At 36.5% G+C, this 12,705-nt stretch overlaps 1 pseudogene; it reads left to right on the forward strand.

Moving 5' to 3' along the window:
• The first annotated feature begins 1,901 nt into the window (after nucleotides 1-1,901).
• LOC115935327 (26S proteasome regulatory subunit 4-like) lies at nucleotides 1,902-3,518 on the forward strand (annotated as a pseudogene).
• Nucleotides 3,519-12,705: the final 9,187 nt, after the last annotated feature.

A 12,705-nucleotide genomic window follows, 5' to 3' on the forward strand; every position in this document is an offset into this window, starting at 1 on the left:
TATCCTCTCCTTGCTTGACTCAATCCAAGATGGACCAAAAGCCCTGATTTGCAGCAAAGGGAAAGTGGAACAGGAAAAGGAAGAGTCCAGCCAGCAGTACCCTCTGAGTTGACCAGGTTCAATCATCTGACAAAATAGAGGACCAGCCTTTCTCATTAGCAAATAGAGACTGTGCATTGCAACTTAGAATACGTTAATTCATTTATAAAGACAGTGAAAGACATTTCCACTATATGACATCCCACTCATCTTGCTTGCTGAACATGTCAGTAATAATGCTATCTATTACAGATTACTCTTTATTCTAGAGTGATCCCTCAGGATTGAGGGAAACACAGCACTTTTGCTAACTTGGAACATTCTGTGTTCCAGTGGTCAGGTGGGCTATTAGAATTAAGATTTCCTTTGTATTTTAGAGTATTTATTTATCTATTTAACACATATATGTTGAGTGCATAGTATTTGTCAGGCACCGTTTTTAGTAGTCTTGGTTTGAGGTGTTAGTCAAATCACACTATGAATGGAAGCAGACTTCTGGGCTCCAGGGACCCTGTATCAAGGCCATGGGGCACTCAGGAAGTACTCTAGTAAATGTGGTGCCAGGAACTCCACGCTCGAGGCGGCCCTAGTGGGGAATTACACTAAGCTGATGGGTACCTGGGGGTATGTCCACTTTTCACACAGCTACTCTAATCTTTGACACTCTCTAAAAATGGAGACTTGTCTATTTCTAATTTAATCTGCAGTTTAAAAAAATGAAGAGAGAAGTTTTTTCTTTGCTTAACACTTTTTTTTTTAGTTATGTAAAGACTACATTTCTATGGTTCTTTTCCACTGTTTTCCTCCTAGGCTACCTCCTTTCCTAGAAAAGTTAACAATGTTTTGTTTGTGTGTTTTGTTACTCTCCAACTTACTCTTTAGACTGTAAACATCAAAAGGATAGATTTCTGCAATCCACCATCGATTTTGGTTCAATAGAACAGAGTGGGGCCTGAGTTTTTGTCATTTTTCTAAGTTCCCCAGATGGTTTTGTCAGCTGTGCTTGACAACCAATGCTATACAAAGACCAAGCTGTGAGGTGAGGTGTTTTGTATAGAACCAGTCCCCGGTCTATACTTCTAAACTCCTTATCACCACTCTCAGCTAGCAATGTGCATTCTGATAAAGATGTGAGATAGCCATCTGAGAGAATGTATGTTATAATAGTGCTGTAAACTTCTGGATCAAAGTTTTTCAACCTCAGCACTATTGACATTTGAGACCAGATAATTCTTTATTGGGGGAATTTAGAAGGTGGGGTGTCCTGTGCATTGCAGGATGTTTAGCAGTGTTCCTGCCCAGGGAATGCCAACAGCAACTCCCTCATCAACCAAAAATTTCTCCAGTCATTGCCAAATATTTCCTGTGGAACAAAATCACCACTGGTTGAGAACCATTGTCCCCACTTCTATCCTATTCTCTTTTCCCATTAGGGACAAGACCAAGAGAGGGACATTTGAAACGACAGAGGTATTAGTCAAGAAATTTTCTAGAGGGAAGACAGACAATAGCAAACATCACAAAAATAATTTGTTGAATTGAGTTCTGCAAAGAAATATGCTGAAATCCTAGCCCCTGTGCCTGTAGTTAAGATGAGGTCATACTGGATTAGGCTGGGCCCTAAATCCAATGACTAGTGTCCGTATATGCATAGGGAAATGGAGACACAGAAATACAGAGACACAGACACATCTAGAGAGGATGTTGCCAGGTGAAAGTGGAGTGGTGTAGCTGCAAGCTGAGGAATGCCAAGGATTGCTGGTGACACCAGAAGCCAGGAAAGAGCATGGATCAGATTTTTACCACGGGAGCTTCAGAGGAAGTGGAAGTGTAGTCTTGTACCTACCTTGATTTTTGAATTTTCAGCCTCCGGAACTGTGAGAAAATAGATTTCTGTTGTTGTAAGCCAATGTTGTTACAGCAACCCTAGGAACCTAACAGAAGTGGTAAATGAAGCTTAAAAAAAAAAAAAAAAGAATGACCATGGACTGCACTAACTTTGTTTTGAACATACAGTCAAACGTAAGTTCTAAGAATTTAGAAGTAGACTCTATGAGAAGAAAAACATAAGTTATAAGATAGACTGTGTTCTGTAAGATCATAATAACATGTTCTGGGTGGATGAACTTCCAGCAGCAGCAGTTCAAGTGGCCAAGGCAAGATGGTTCAAAGTCAGAGTGGTGGTCATGGTCCTGGAGGTGGAAAGAAGGATGACAAAGACAAGAAAAAGAAATACAAAGCTCCTATACCAACTAGAGTGGGGAAAAAGAAGAAGAAAACAGAGGGATCATATGCTGCCAGCAAACTGCCACTGGTGACACCTCACACTCAGTGCCAGTTAAAATTACTGAAGTTAGAATTAAAGACTGTCTTCTCATGGAGGAAGAATTCATTAGAAATCAGAAACAAATGGAACCATTAGAAGAAAAGCAAGAGGAGGAAAGATCAAAAGTGGATGATCTTAGGGGGACCCCGATGTCAGTAGGAACCTTGGAAGAGATCATCAATGACAATCATGCCACTGTGTCTACATCTGTGGGCTCAGAACGCTATGTCAGCATTCTTTCATTTGTAGACAAGGATCTGCTGGAACCTGGCTGCTTAGTCCTGCTCAACCACAAGGTGCATGCCATGATAGGGGTGCTGATGGATAACATGGATTCCTTGGTCACAGTGATGAAGGTGGAAAAGGCCCCCCAGGAGACCTATGCCGGTATCGGGGGTTGGACAACCAAATTCAGGAAATTAAGGAATCTGTGGAGCTTCCTCTCACTCATCCTGAATATTATGAAGAGATGGGTATAAAGCCCCCTAAAGGGGTCATTCACTATGGTCCACCTGGCACAGGTAAAACCTTGTTAGCCAAAGCAGTAGCAAACCAAACCTCAGCCACTTTCTTGAGAGTGGTTGGCTCTGAACTTATTCAGAAGTACCTAGGTGATGGGCCCAAACTCGTACGGGAATTGTTTTGAGTTGCTGAAGAATATGCGCTGTCCATCATGTTTATTGATGAAATTGATGCAATTGGGACAAAAAGATATGACTCAAATTCTGGTAGTGAGAGAGAAATTCAGCGATCAGTGTTGGAACTGTTGAACCAGTCAGATGGATTTGATTCTAGGGGAGATGTGAAAGTTATCATGGCCACAAACCAAATAGAAACTTTGGATCCAGCACTTATCAGACCGGGCTGCATTGACAGGAAGATTGAGTTCCCCCTTCATGATGAAAATACTAAGAAGCACATCTTTCGGATTCACACAATCAGGATGACGCTGGCCAATGATGTAAACCTGGACGACTTGATCGTGACTAGAGATGACCTCTCTGGTGCTGACATCAAGGCAATCTGTACAGAAGTTGGTCTGATGGCCTTAAGAGAATGTAGAATGCAAGTAAAAAATGAAGACTTCCAAAAGTCTAAAGAAAATGTTCTTTATAAGAAACAGGAAGGCACCCCTGAGAGGCTCTCTCTCTAGTGAACCACAGCTGCCATCAGGAAAATGGTTGGGAGATTTCTCAAACCCTGAAAGGGATGAGGTTGGGGGAGTTGCCCAGAGGAATCCCTGTTCTTGTTGATTTTTATTAGCAAAAATGTTGTGTCTTTTGGCGTATGATGTGTAAGTGCCCATAGGGTGGCTTTTGTCTGTTGGTCACTGTGCAGCAGTCTGCTTCCCAATAAAGTGTGCTGTTTCTCAAAACAAAACAAAACAAAACAAAAAAACATGTTCTCTGAATCGCAGGTCAGAACACACTTGATTACAGATCAAGTAATAATTTAGGAAGCAGAAAATAAGTGCTCAGAACATAGCAATAGGAGTAGGAGTATAGCACCTAACTCTGTATGTTAAAGTTTGCCAAAGTGTTTGTAGACCATTAAATGCTCTAAAAGCAAAAACAAAACAGTGCTCATGTGTTTATGCTTTCAATCCTATTTATTACAAAAAAATTAACTAGTATTTATATCTAATTAATTTACTTTGCATCAGGGAATGTTTTATTCTTTTGTTTCTGAGTCCCAGTCAAGTTTCTTTATGGCAGAAAAAACAAAGTATCTGAATTTTTATGATGAGCATGTATCACCTTTGTAATTGGGAAATAAAAATCATTTCTAATTCAAAAGTAAAAGTTTATGATCTACTAGCATATACATAGTATTTTAATTTATTTATTTTTATACAGTGCCCCAAACAAATTTTATTCAATAAGGCACTTAATCCTTAAGAAGGTAGCAAAAATGAAAGAAAGATAACATGGCATGAAATATATTTTTTCATATAAAAACTATTTTAAATGTTTTTATTTCAATTATATATTTAAATTTATGAGCATATAGAAAAATGGAAAATATGAACAAGTCCAACTGGCTATACACAGAACATATTGAAGTGAGTGAATATTAGGTGAGGGACACATTTATTTCTAAGATTGTGAAAAGAGGTAGGAAGAATATATTTTACAAAGCCAGAAACATTTCTACAAATTAACAAAAGCTAAATGAATTTAATTCATACTTTTGTGTTTTCAAAGCCAGAGCTGAAAAGGAAGTAATTACTTTTTAGGTGCATTTTCTACAATTAAAATATGCTCCTACCAGGTTTCTATTGTGAGATTTTCATAGGTATTGTAACTTGGACCAGAGAGAAATGGAAGCAACTACGGTGTCTAATAGAATCATATACTAGTTCAATAATGATTTGAATCTATTGATCGTCTTTGCACAGTCAAGTGTGGCAACTTCTCCCTGAGCTCCTACAGTGACATTTTGTGGCATTGTTTCTAACACACTCACTATTCCTTCCATATTTTTCCATAAATACAATTACCCTTTCTACTACTTAAAGCATGTCAGTCATCTGCATACAACCCTTTCCTTTGAATTCTTCCATCCTGATTCATTATACTCCTCCCTCGATGTTCCCAGGGTACGACAGTGAAGAATTGGGATGCCTGGCAAAGGCCGTGAGCAGCAGTAGAAACTCACTCCATTTGTCAAGCATATGTCTTCATGTGGGATCATGTCCTACTGAGGGAAGGAATACCTCTTTCTTCCTTCAAAGAGAATATTCCTTTCATAAGTCACGTGCCTATGAGCAGTATCCACCTGGAGAGTGTACTTTCATTCTTTTTTTCTTTTTCTTTTTTTAAATTCAATAGCCTAGGGAAAGCGCTTTTTTCTTTCTAATTCCCCTAAAGACATTGCATGAACTGCACTGGCTTTACATACCCCACCTTCACCATTTCAGGTGTTTTTGCTTCCAAATTCAACTCAGTATGCCTTGCTTTTTGCTACTACAATGATTTTTCTAAAATATGTGATATTTGATAAGCAACAGAAGTTTCAGTTTAGATTTTTGTATAAAATGACAATCAAATACTTCAAATAAGGTGTGTAGAAAGAAAATAAGGTAAAAATAGGCAGTAGGGTACTCATTCTTAGCATGTTGTCATTGGGCTCCTTCTTTCAGGATCCTCCTGAGTGCTTGTTAAAATCACACGTTCCTAAGCAGTGCAAGACTTACTGAATGACTGTCTGGCTGTGGGAGAGGGTGGCCAGGGAATCTGCATTTGAATGAGCTCTCAATGTCATTCTCTTATACAATAAAATTTGTGAATGAATGCTTTCACAGGAACTTAAATAAATTAGGTTGAAATTGAGAAACAAAACAATATTGTAAGTGTCCCAACTTCAGCCTATGTTTTATATCCAACAATGAGGTTCAGATGTGTTAGTAAACTGAGAGTGTAAGACTACCAGAAGCGCAGAAGCAGAGGCCCTGAGGATTTTCTTGAGAAAAAAATTGAGGCTTCACGTAAAGGGAAAGTGGCATGACAAGCTTGATGCAGTGAAACTATCCACTGTCAGAGGAAGGATCTGAGTAAGTCTATCAATAGGGCTCTGTCCCTAGAAATAGTGGAGTACTCTGGACAATGAAGAGAGAGAAAGAGTGCTGCAAATAAAAACCAGGAAAACCTGTCTCACTAATAACTCATAATTGAGACATAGAGACTCAATAAGCACAGCTTTAGCACCTCGCTTTATCAGTTGGTATCTAATTATCCAATCAAAAAGCACTCTAAATATTTCGGAGGGATTTAATATAGTTAAATGTTTCTAAATTGTTAGAAGGCGAAGCCATAGGGAAAAGAAATGCAAGTAAATGCAAGAAGCTGCTAAAACTGCTCAGGCTGAGAAGAAAGAAAGGAAAGTGGCAGTGCCCCAAACCATAAGAGCTAAAACACCATGGCAACTGGAATCACTGCAAGCGCTGAGTGAGAATCCAGGAGTCTGCAGTCCCTCGGTGGCTGCTTAAATCAGTGGTGATATCACAGATGCTGCCAGAGCCAGAGTAGAAAAAAATTACTTATCTCTTCCTGGCTTCTAGTCAGCTGCTAAGGCTGCCCACTGGCAGAATTTAATCAAACCCTGTGAGGAAAGGGGTCCAGGAAATAGTCGGGACGCTTCCAGCCCTTGACAGAATAGAGGGTAAAATGAAAAAGGCATATGTGAGGCTGAGAGCCAAGAGGAAACTAACAGGTTTACCCAAGAACAGATTATGATAGGAAAAGCAGGTAAAACAATTCTACTCCATTTACCCCTTAGGCTACTACAAAGTTTGGATAGCTGGCAATTCCTAGACATAGGTCAGCTGGCTTTAAACTTTGCTGGCCTTTCAATCACCTGGGATCTTTAATAAAGTGTCCATGCCTGGTTTTTACCCCCTAGATAGTGTGAATTAATTAATAATGAGTGCATCCTGGGCATCAAAATATGCGATACTTCTGCAGGTGATTCTAATTTCCAAGACACTTGGCGCTGGTGCCATGGGTTATAGTGGAGGCTATGGCACCTGGGGAGCAGGACACAGCAGCAGTAGCACTGAGTCTATTAAAAAATGTGAAATGCTCTCTTGAGACTCTCAGAAACTTTTCAGGGGACTGTGGTACAAGGAGGACAAGGAATCTCAGCAGATTCAATAACCCTTGAAATACAGATTGTACCAATATATGAAAATTCAGATTCGTAATCCAAATAGGTTACATGGTTATTCCTATCACCTCTGACTTCTTGATAACACAAACATTCAAGATAGGGTTTTTCAATGTAAGGGTTAGTCTCATACATTTACAATGGGATTAGCATTATATTAAGTGGATTTACACAGTCTCTTCAGGAAAGTATTTGTTGTACCTTTGATGAGCAATCTAGATGAAAGCAAAACAAAGAAACAGTGCAGAGTGAAGCAGAATATGCACTGAAATTTGAGAAAGACCGAAGAACTGAGTTACAGTCTCTGATTTGCCTTTATCTGATTGCGTGTTTCAGAAGAGTAAGAGATTAAACTCTCTGGGCCTCTAAAATAGTCAATAGATGATACATGAGCACCCTTCTAGCACAAGGATTTGAACTAGTTTTGCCATTTATACTATTTCTTTATCATATGATACTTTGAGTACTTTTCGTACTTTTCACTTATCCTTCTAAAGTCCTTTTTGGGAAGAAATTGGCCATTTATATGGGAAAGCCCTGAAGCTACAGTAGTTTCTCTTTTGAATTGGTTGATCTGAAATTACAAAGTGAATGCATGACTAGCTACAGGGAATCTTTCCCTACTGTACATGTTCTCTGGGTCAAGAGAAAAAAGGAAGGAGGGAGAGAGCCGTATTGTATAACACAAAGAACTCATGCTCTACATTCATGCATTCAAACACTTGGTCTCTTCAGACATCAGGATGTGTGTGTGTGTATATATATATACACACTGTTACTAAATATATATATATACACACTGATGTATATATATGTGTGTGTGTATGTGTGTATATATATATACACACACTGATGTATATATGTGTATGTATGTATATATATACACACACACACTGATGTGTATATATATGTGTGTGTGTGTGTGTGTGTATGTGTATACACTGACCATCAGTTTTAGGCATAAGTATGTTTTAGTACAATATTATTAAATACAAGTGTATATTTCTAATAGCTATAATTATTTCTTAAGAGTAAACAGGAAAATAAATGCATTTTATCCTTTTTCATGTTAGAGAGTTTGAGTAATGAATCAGGTTCTTTTTGTATTTCTTATTCTTTACTTCCATTAAGTGAAAAGTCTTAAGTTACAATAGGAGATCATTGGGAAAGACAGCCAAAATATGGCGGCTCTGTCAGGTAGCTCTGGAGAGTTGAATTCAAATGGACTGAACCCCCTTCAGGGCTCCTGCCTGGATGACAAGTAGGTAGGTATGTTTCAATAAATAGCTGCTAAATTAACTAGTTCAGCTGAAAGGAAAATGTCAACTGAATTCCCAATCCACTCTTTGGGTGCATTCAGCATTCAACAGGATTTCTCATGCTCTGTAATATCATTGGGTGTGATTTTAACATAAGCCCAATAATTTATCATTTGTCTCTTTCTTTAGTGAATGGAGAAAACAATACAGGCTTAAGGTAGGGGGGAACCAAAATTTTCAACAGTCTAGTTATTTATCCTGAAATGGACTTTATTTTCATATTCATTCCTATTAAGAAAAAAAGTCCTCATATCCCTAATATTAAAATAATATTTTATTTTATAATTATAGATTTAGCCTTTGCAACATGCTGATTATATCACTAATCTACATCACTTGAGCAAGCCACATAAAATCATAGGCATGTTCAAACTTTCAGTATTAGAAGTATTTATCAATAAATAGTTTTATCTCATATTTCATTACTTAAGTGGCATCTTTACCTTTGAAGTGCAGAGGAATCCCTATGGGAAATTAGGTCTGTACTGCCTATTTTTTCACTCAAAAGGCTGAAAAGACGTAGACCAAGAGAATATGCTTTGAGTATATTTAAGATAGTTACTGTTTCATCACTGGAACATGATCCAGACATCTCATTTCAACCACCAAGAATCGTCCGAATAAAGCTCTGTGTGGATTGGTATCCAGAGCCAACATCTCCTTAGACAGCAGTGCCCTTCATTGCTACTCGCATTGTTGATTCTACATTGCTACTGATATTAAAGCCCCCGTCTCCAGCTGAATTATGGCACACAAAATACTAGTAAACTAAATGAAACATCTCCTTTCCAGGGGTTTGTGTTTTTAGTAACACATCAAATATTAACCAAGACTTTCTCCTTGACATAAGTCCCACATGTGTCCCAAGCACAGGGTCAAATTCTGTACCACAAGGACTGCATAGCTTTAAACCAACATATCTGCTGGCATGATCATCTGATATGAATTGTATTCTATATTGCATGTATCACCACTATGTGGTAACAAACATCATTTAATAAGGACATTTTTACATATTTTTAAATTAACTTATTCTGATTTCTCTTTAAATCGAACATTAATCCTTAATTTTCTTTCTTTTTTTTCTAAAGAAAATTTTTTTTTATTATACTTTAAGTTTTAGGGTACATGTGCACAACGTGCAGGTTTGTTACATATGTATACATGTGCCATGTTGGTGTGCTGCACCCATTAACTCATCATTTAGCATTAGGTATATCTCCTAATAGTATCCCTCCCCCCTCCCCCCACCCCACAACAGTCCCCAGTGTGTGATGTTCCCCTTCCTGTGTCCATGTGTTCTCATTGTTCAATTCCCACCTATGAGTGAGAACATGTGGTGTTTGGTTTTTTGTCCTTGTGATAGTTTGCTGAGAATGATGGTTTCCAGCTTCATCCATGTCCCTACAAAGGACATGAACTCATCATTTTTTATGGCTGCATAGTATTCCATGGTGTATATGTGCCACATTTTCTTAATCCAGTCTATCATTGTTGGACATTTGGGTTGGTTCCAAGTCTTTGCTATAATCCTTAATTTTCTACCTGATTTTGCAAATACATTGCCATACTGTGATGTAACTCTCAGGACTGCAATTTTGAATGATATGGACTGTAGTTTTAGGATCTTCTCTATCTTTGTTTTAAAAATTAATCTTTCTTCACTGGAATATTTTTTTTTTTTTTTACTAATTCAAGAAAAAAATCTTTAGGTCATTTGTGTTTTTAATTTTTATTAAAGAGACTTCATTGGTTTTATGCCAGTCTTCAAATGGCTCCCAAGTCTAATAGTTCCAATGTTCAGATATTTACTGTCGTGTATCTTATTTGTAATCTTAATCTTAGGTTCTTATGCAAATATTCACACGTTTATGTATATTAATCACTACATTAACAGATTTTACTTTTTTCATGGCAGACTCTCATGCTGGATATAATTTGAGATATTCTCCTGAGTTATATAATTCATGCAGTGCTTTTCATTGCTAATTTTATGTTTTACTGAACCATTTTTGAGACACTAATACATTTTTGTGAATTGGGGATCTGGAAGCAGCATAAAAGTAAGAGCAAAATATAAGGTTCACCACATGTAAAAATTAGCATGCAAGTGACAGGACCATATTTTAGTGAAGATAAACCAGAAAAATTGAGAACGAAAGCTGTCTTTCTAAAAAAAAAATGGACAACCTTTAATAATATAATGAAAAAGAATGTATCTCCACAGTATAATAAATTTACATTTCAAGTTTGTATAATGAATATATATAACTTTAAGTTTTCATTGTAATTACTTTTATACACATTTTAGATCATTTGAGACAAATATGGTCTGCCAAAATACTTTTTAAAATACTTCTACATCATCTTATTGATAGAATAAGTGGATGGTTAATGTTTTAAAGGCTTCCTTAAAAATGCTGGATGAATCACTTACTAGCTAATTCACTATGTGACCTTGGATAATATTTAATTTCTTGGAAATTCAGTTTCATCACCTGTAAAATAGGGACAAAAATGCGTAGGTAAATTTGTGTTACAAAAATGGTATAACATCAAGCATGAATATCAATATAACTGCATAATAAATATTAGTTTCATTGTTTATCTAAATTCCTTATTGTACTGGTGTGAGTTTATAGGCTTGCCATAATAGAAACGTGAGTTTTTGTTGTGAAATACTTTGAGAAAATAAGTTTATATGTAATTGTATGTGATTATTTTTCAAAAAAACAATCAATAAGTACTTAGAATGATTATATCAGGAGAGAGTGCAGATAAAGTGAAGAATGGAATAAAGGTAAACATAGTAGTTTATTCCTTGCATTATTTCTACCCTAGCCTCAGTCAGAGAGAATTATCTATTGGTTAGTGTATATTTGGAGCTGAAGGTTTGGTAAATGGCTTTCATTTTGGTGAACACTAAGTAGAAAATATAAGCCAGCTGAATGGGAAAAGTAAAGATTGTCACTGTTCACATGTTTTAAACCTTCTAAAATGACTCTCAAGAGAAATAACTTTATAATTCCTTAACTTTACTACACTTTTTCTCTATTGTTTTATACCTATTTATATTTTTGTTCCTAAAATCTAATTAGTTTTGGTTAGAATGTTTTTGATTGATAGAGTGCTATGGTTTGACTATGTCATCCAACTTTTGGGTCATGAGGGCACCACCCTCTGAATGGACTAATGCCATTATCACAGGACTGGGTTTCTTATAAAAGGAGGAGATCAGCCTCGCTTTTGTCTGTCTTTCACCCACGTTATCCCTTCTACCATGTTATGACACAGCAAGAAGGCCCCCACCAGATGGTAGCACCTTGATCTGAGTTTTATCTTCTTTAATAATGGGCAAAAGATCTGAATAGACATTTCTCAAAAAAAGATATATAACATTTTCATTTAGAAGTACTTGAATCATTCATATTTATATCTTTATTATTTAAAACATCTGGGTTAAAATTCTAAACAATCTTTATCAACATAGAATACACATCAAGAAATAAACCATACAATGAAGTACAGAGAAAACATCAATACAGAGGAGTCTTTCTTAAGTCATTTTACCTTCAATATTGCCTAATATAATTGATTGTTATATTTTGTAATTATAAGTGTATTTACATAAATATGCAGTTTTATGTATATATATGTATGTTTGAGAAAGTATGGTGGCTCTGCTATTAAAGGTCAGGAGCTCATTTTTTTTCTGTCTCATTTTCCAACCATACTAGGGTGTTTCCCTTATTTGCTTCGTCTGAGGTAATTACCACATCCTAACCAATGGGAAAGAAAAAGAGAGAAGTAGAGGGAAGAGGTGTGATGTCCAACTACTATGTACATCAGACATAAAACTTACATGCCTCCTTTGTGTTTGTAACCATTCACTTAGATGCATACCCACAAAGGGCTGCAAGTAACTTTTATTTCTGATCATCTATGCCAACAATTAAAACTTGTACTTTCTGTAAATATGCAAGGAGTGAGAATATTTGAAAAAAACTTGAAGCATTTGCCATAAGCAAAAATAAGGGAAAAATTAATAATTGGAAAGAAAGAATAAGCCAAAACTTTAATTTGTCATTGTAAAAGCAATATAAAAGTTAATAAAACTACAGTGGTAAACATTACTAGGTGTATATAAAAAATACGGCCAGAAATCTGTAGAATAAAAATGGAAAATCCTCATTTCTTTCCCTCTCCTAACACATGTAATCCCAGTCACTAAAGAGGTAAAAACTCCTGATAATTTGTTGTTTTTAAACTCCAGAGCTTTCTCTATGTATGAGCAATAGCATGGGCATATGCATGTTTTCATTTACTTATAAAAATAAAAAATGTACTAAAATTTGC

The sequence above is a fragment of the Gorilla gorilla genome, chromosome 6, assembly GCF_029281585.2.
Source record: "Gorilla gorilla gorilla isolate KB3781 chromosome 6, NHGRI_mGorGor1-v2.1_pri, whole genome shotgun sequence".
NCBI classification, from domain to species: Eukaryota; Metazoa; Chordata; class Mammalia; order Primates; family Hominidae; genus Gorilla; species Gorilla gorilla.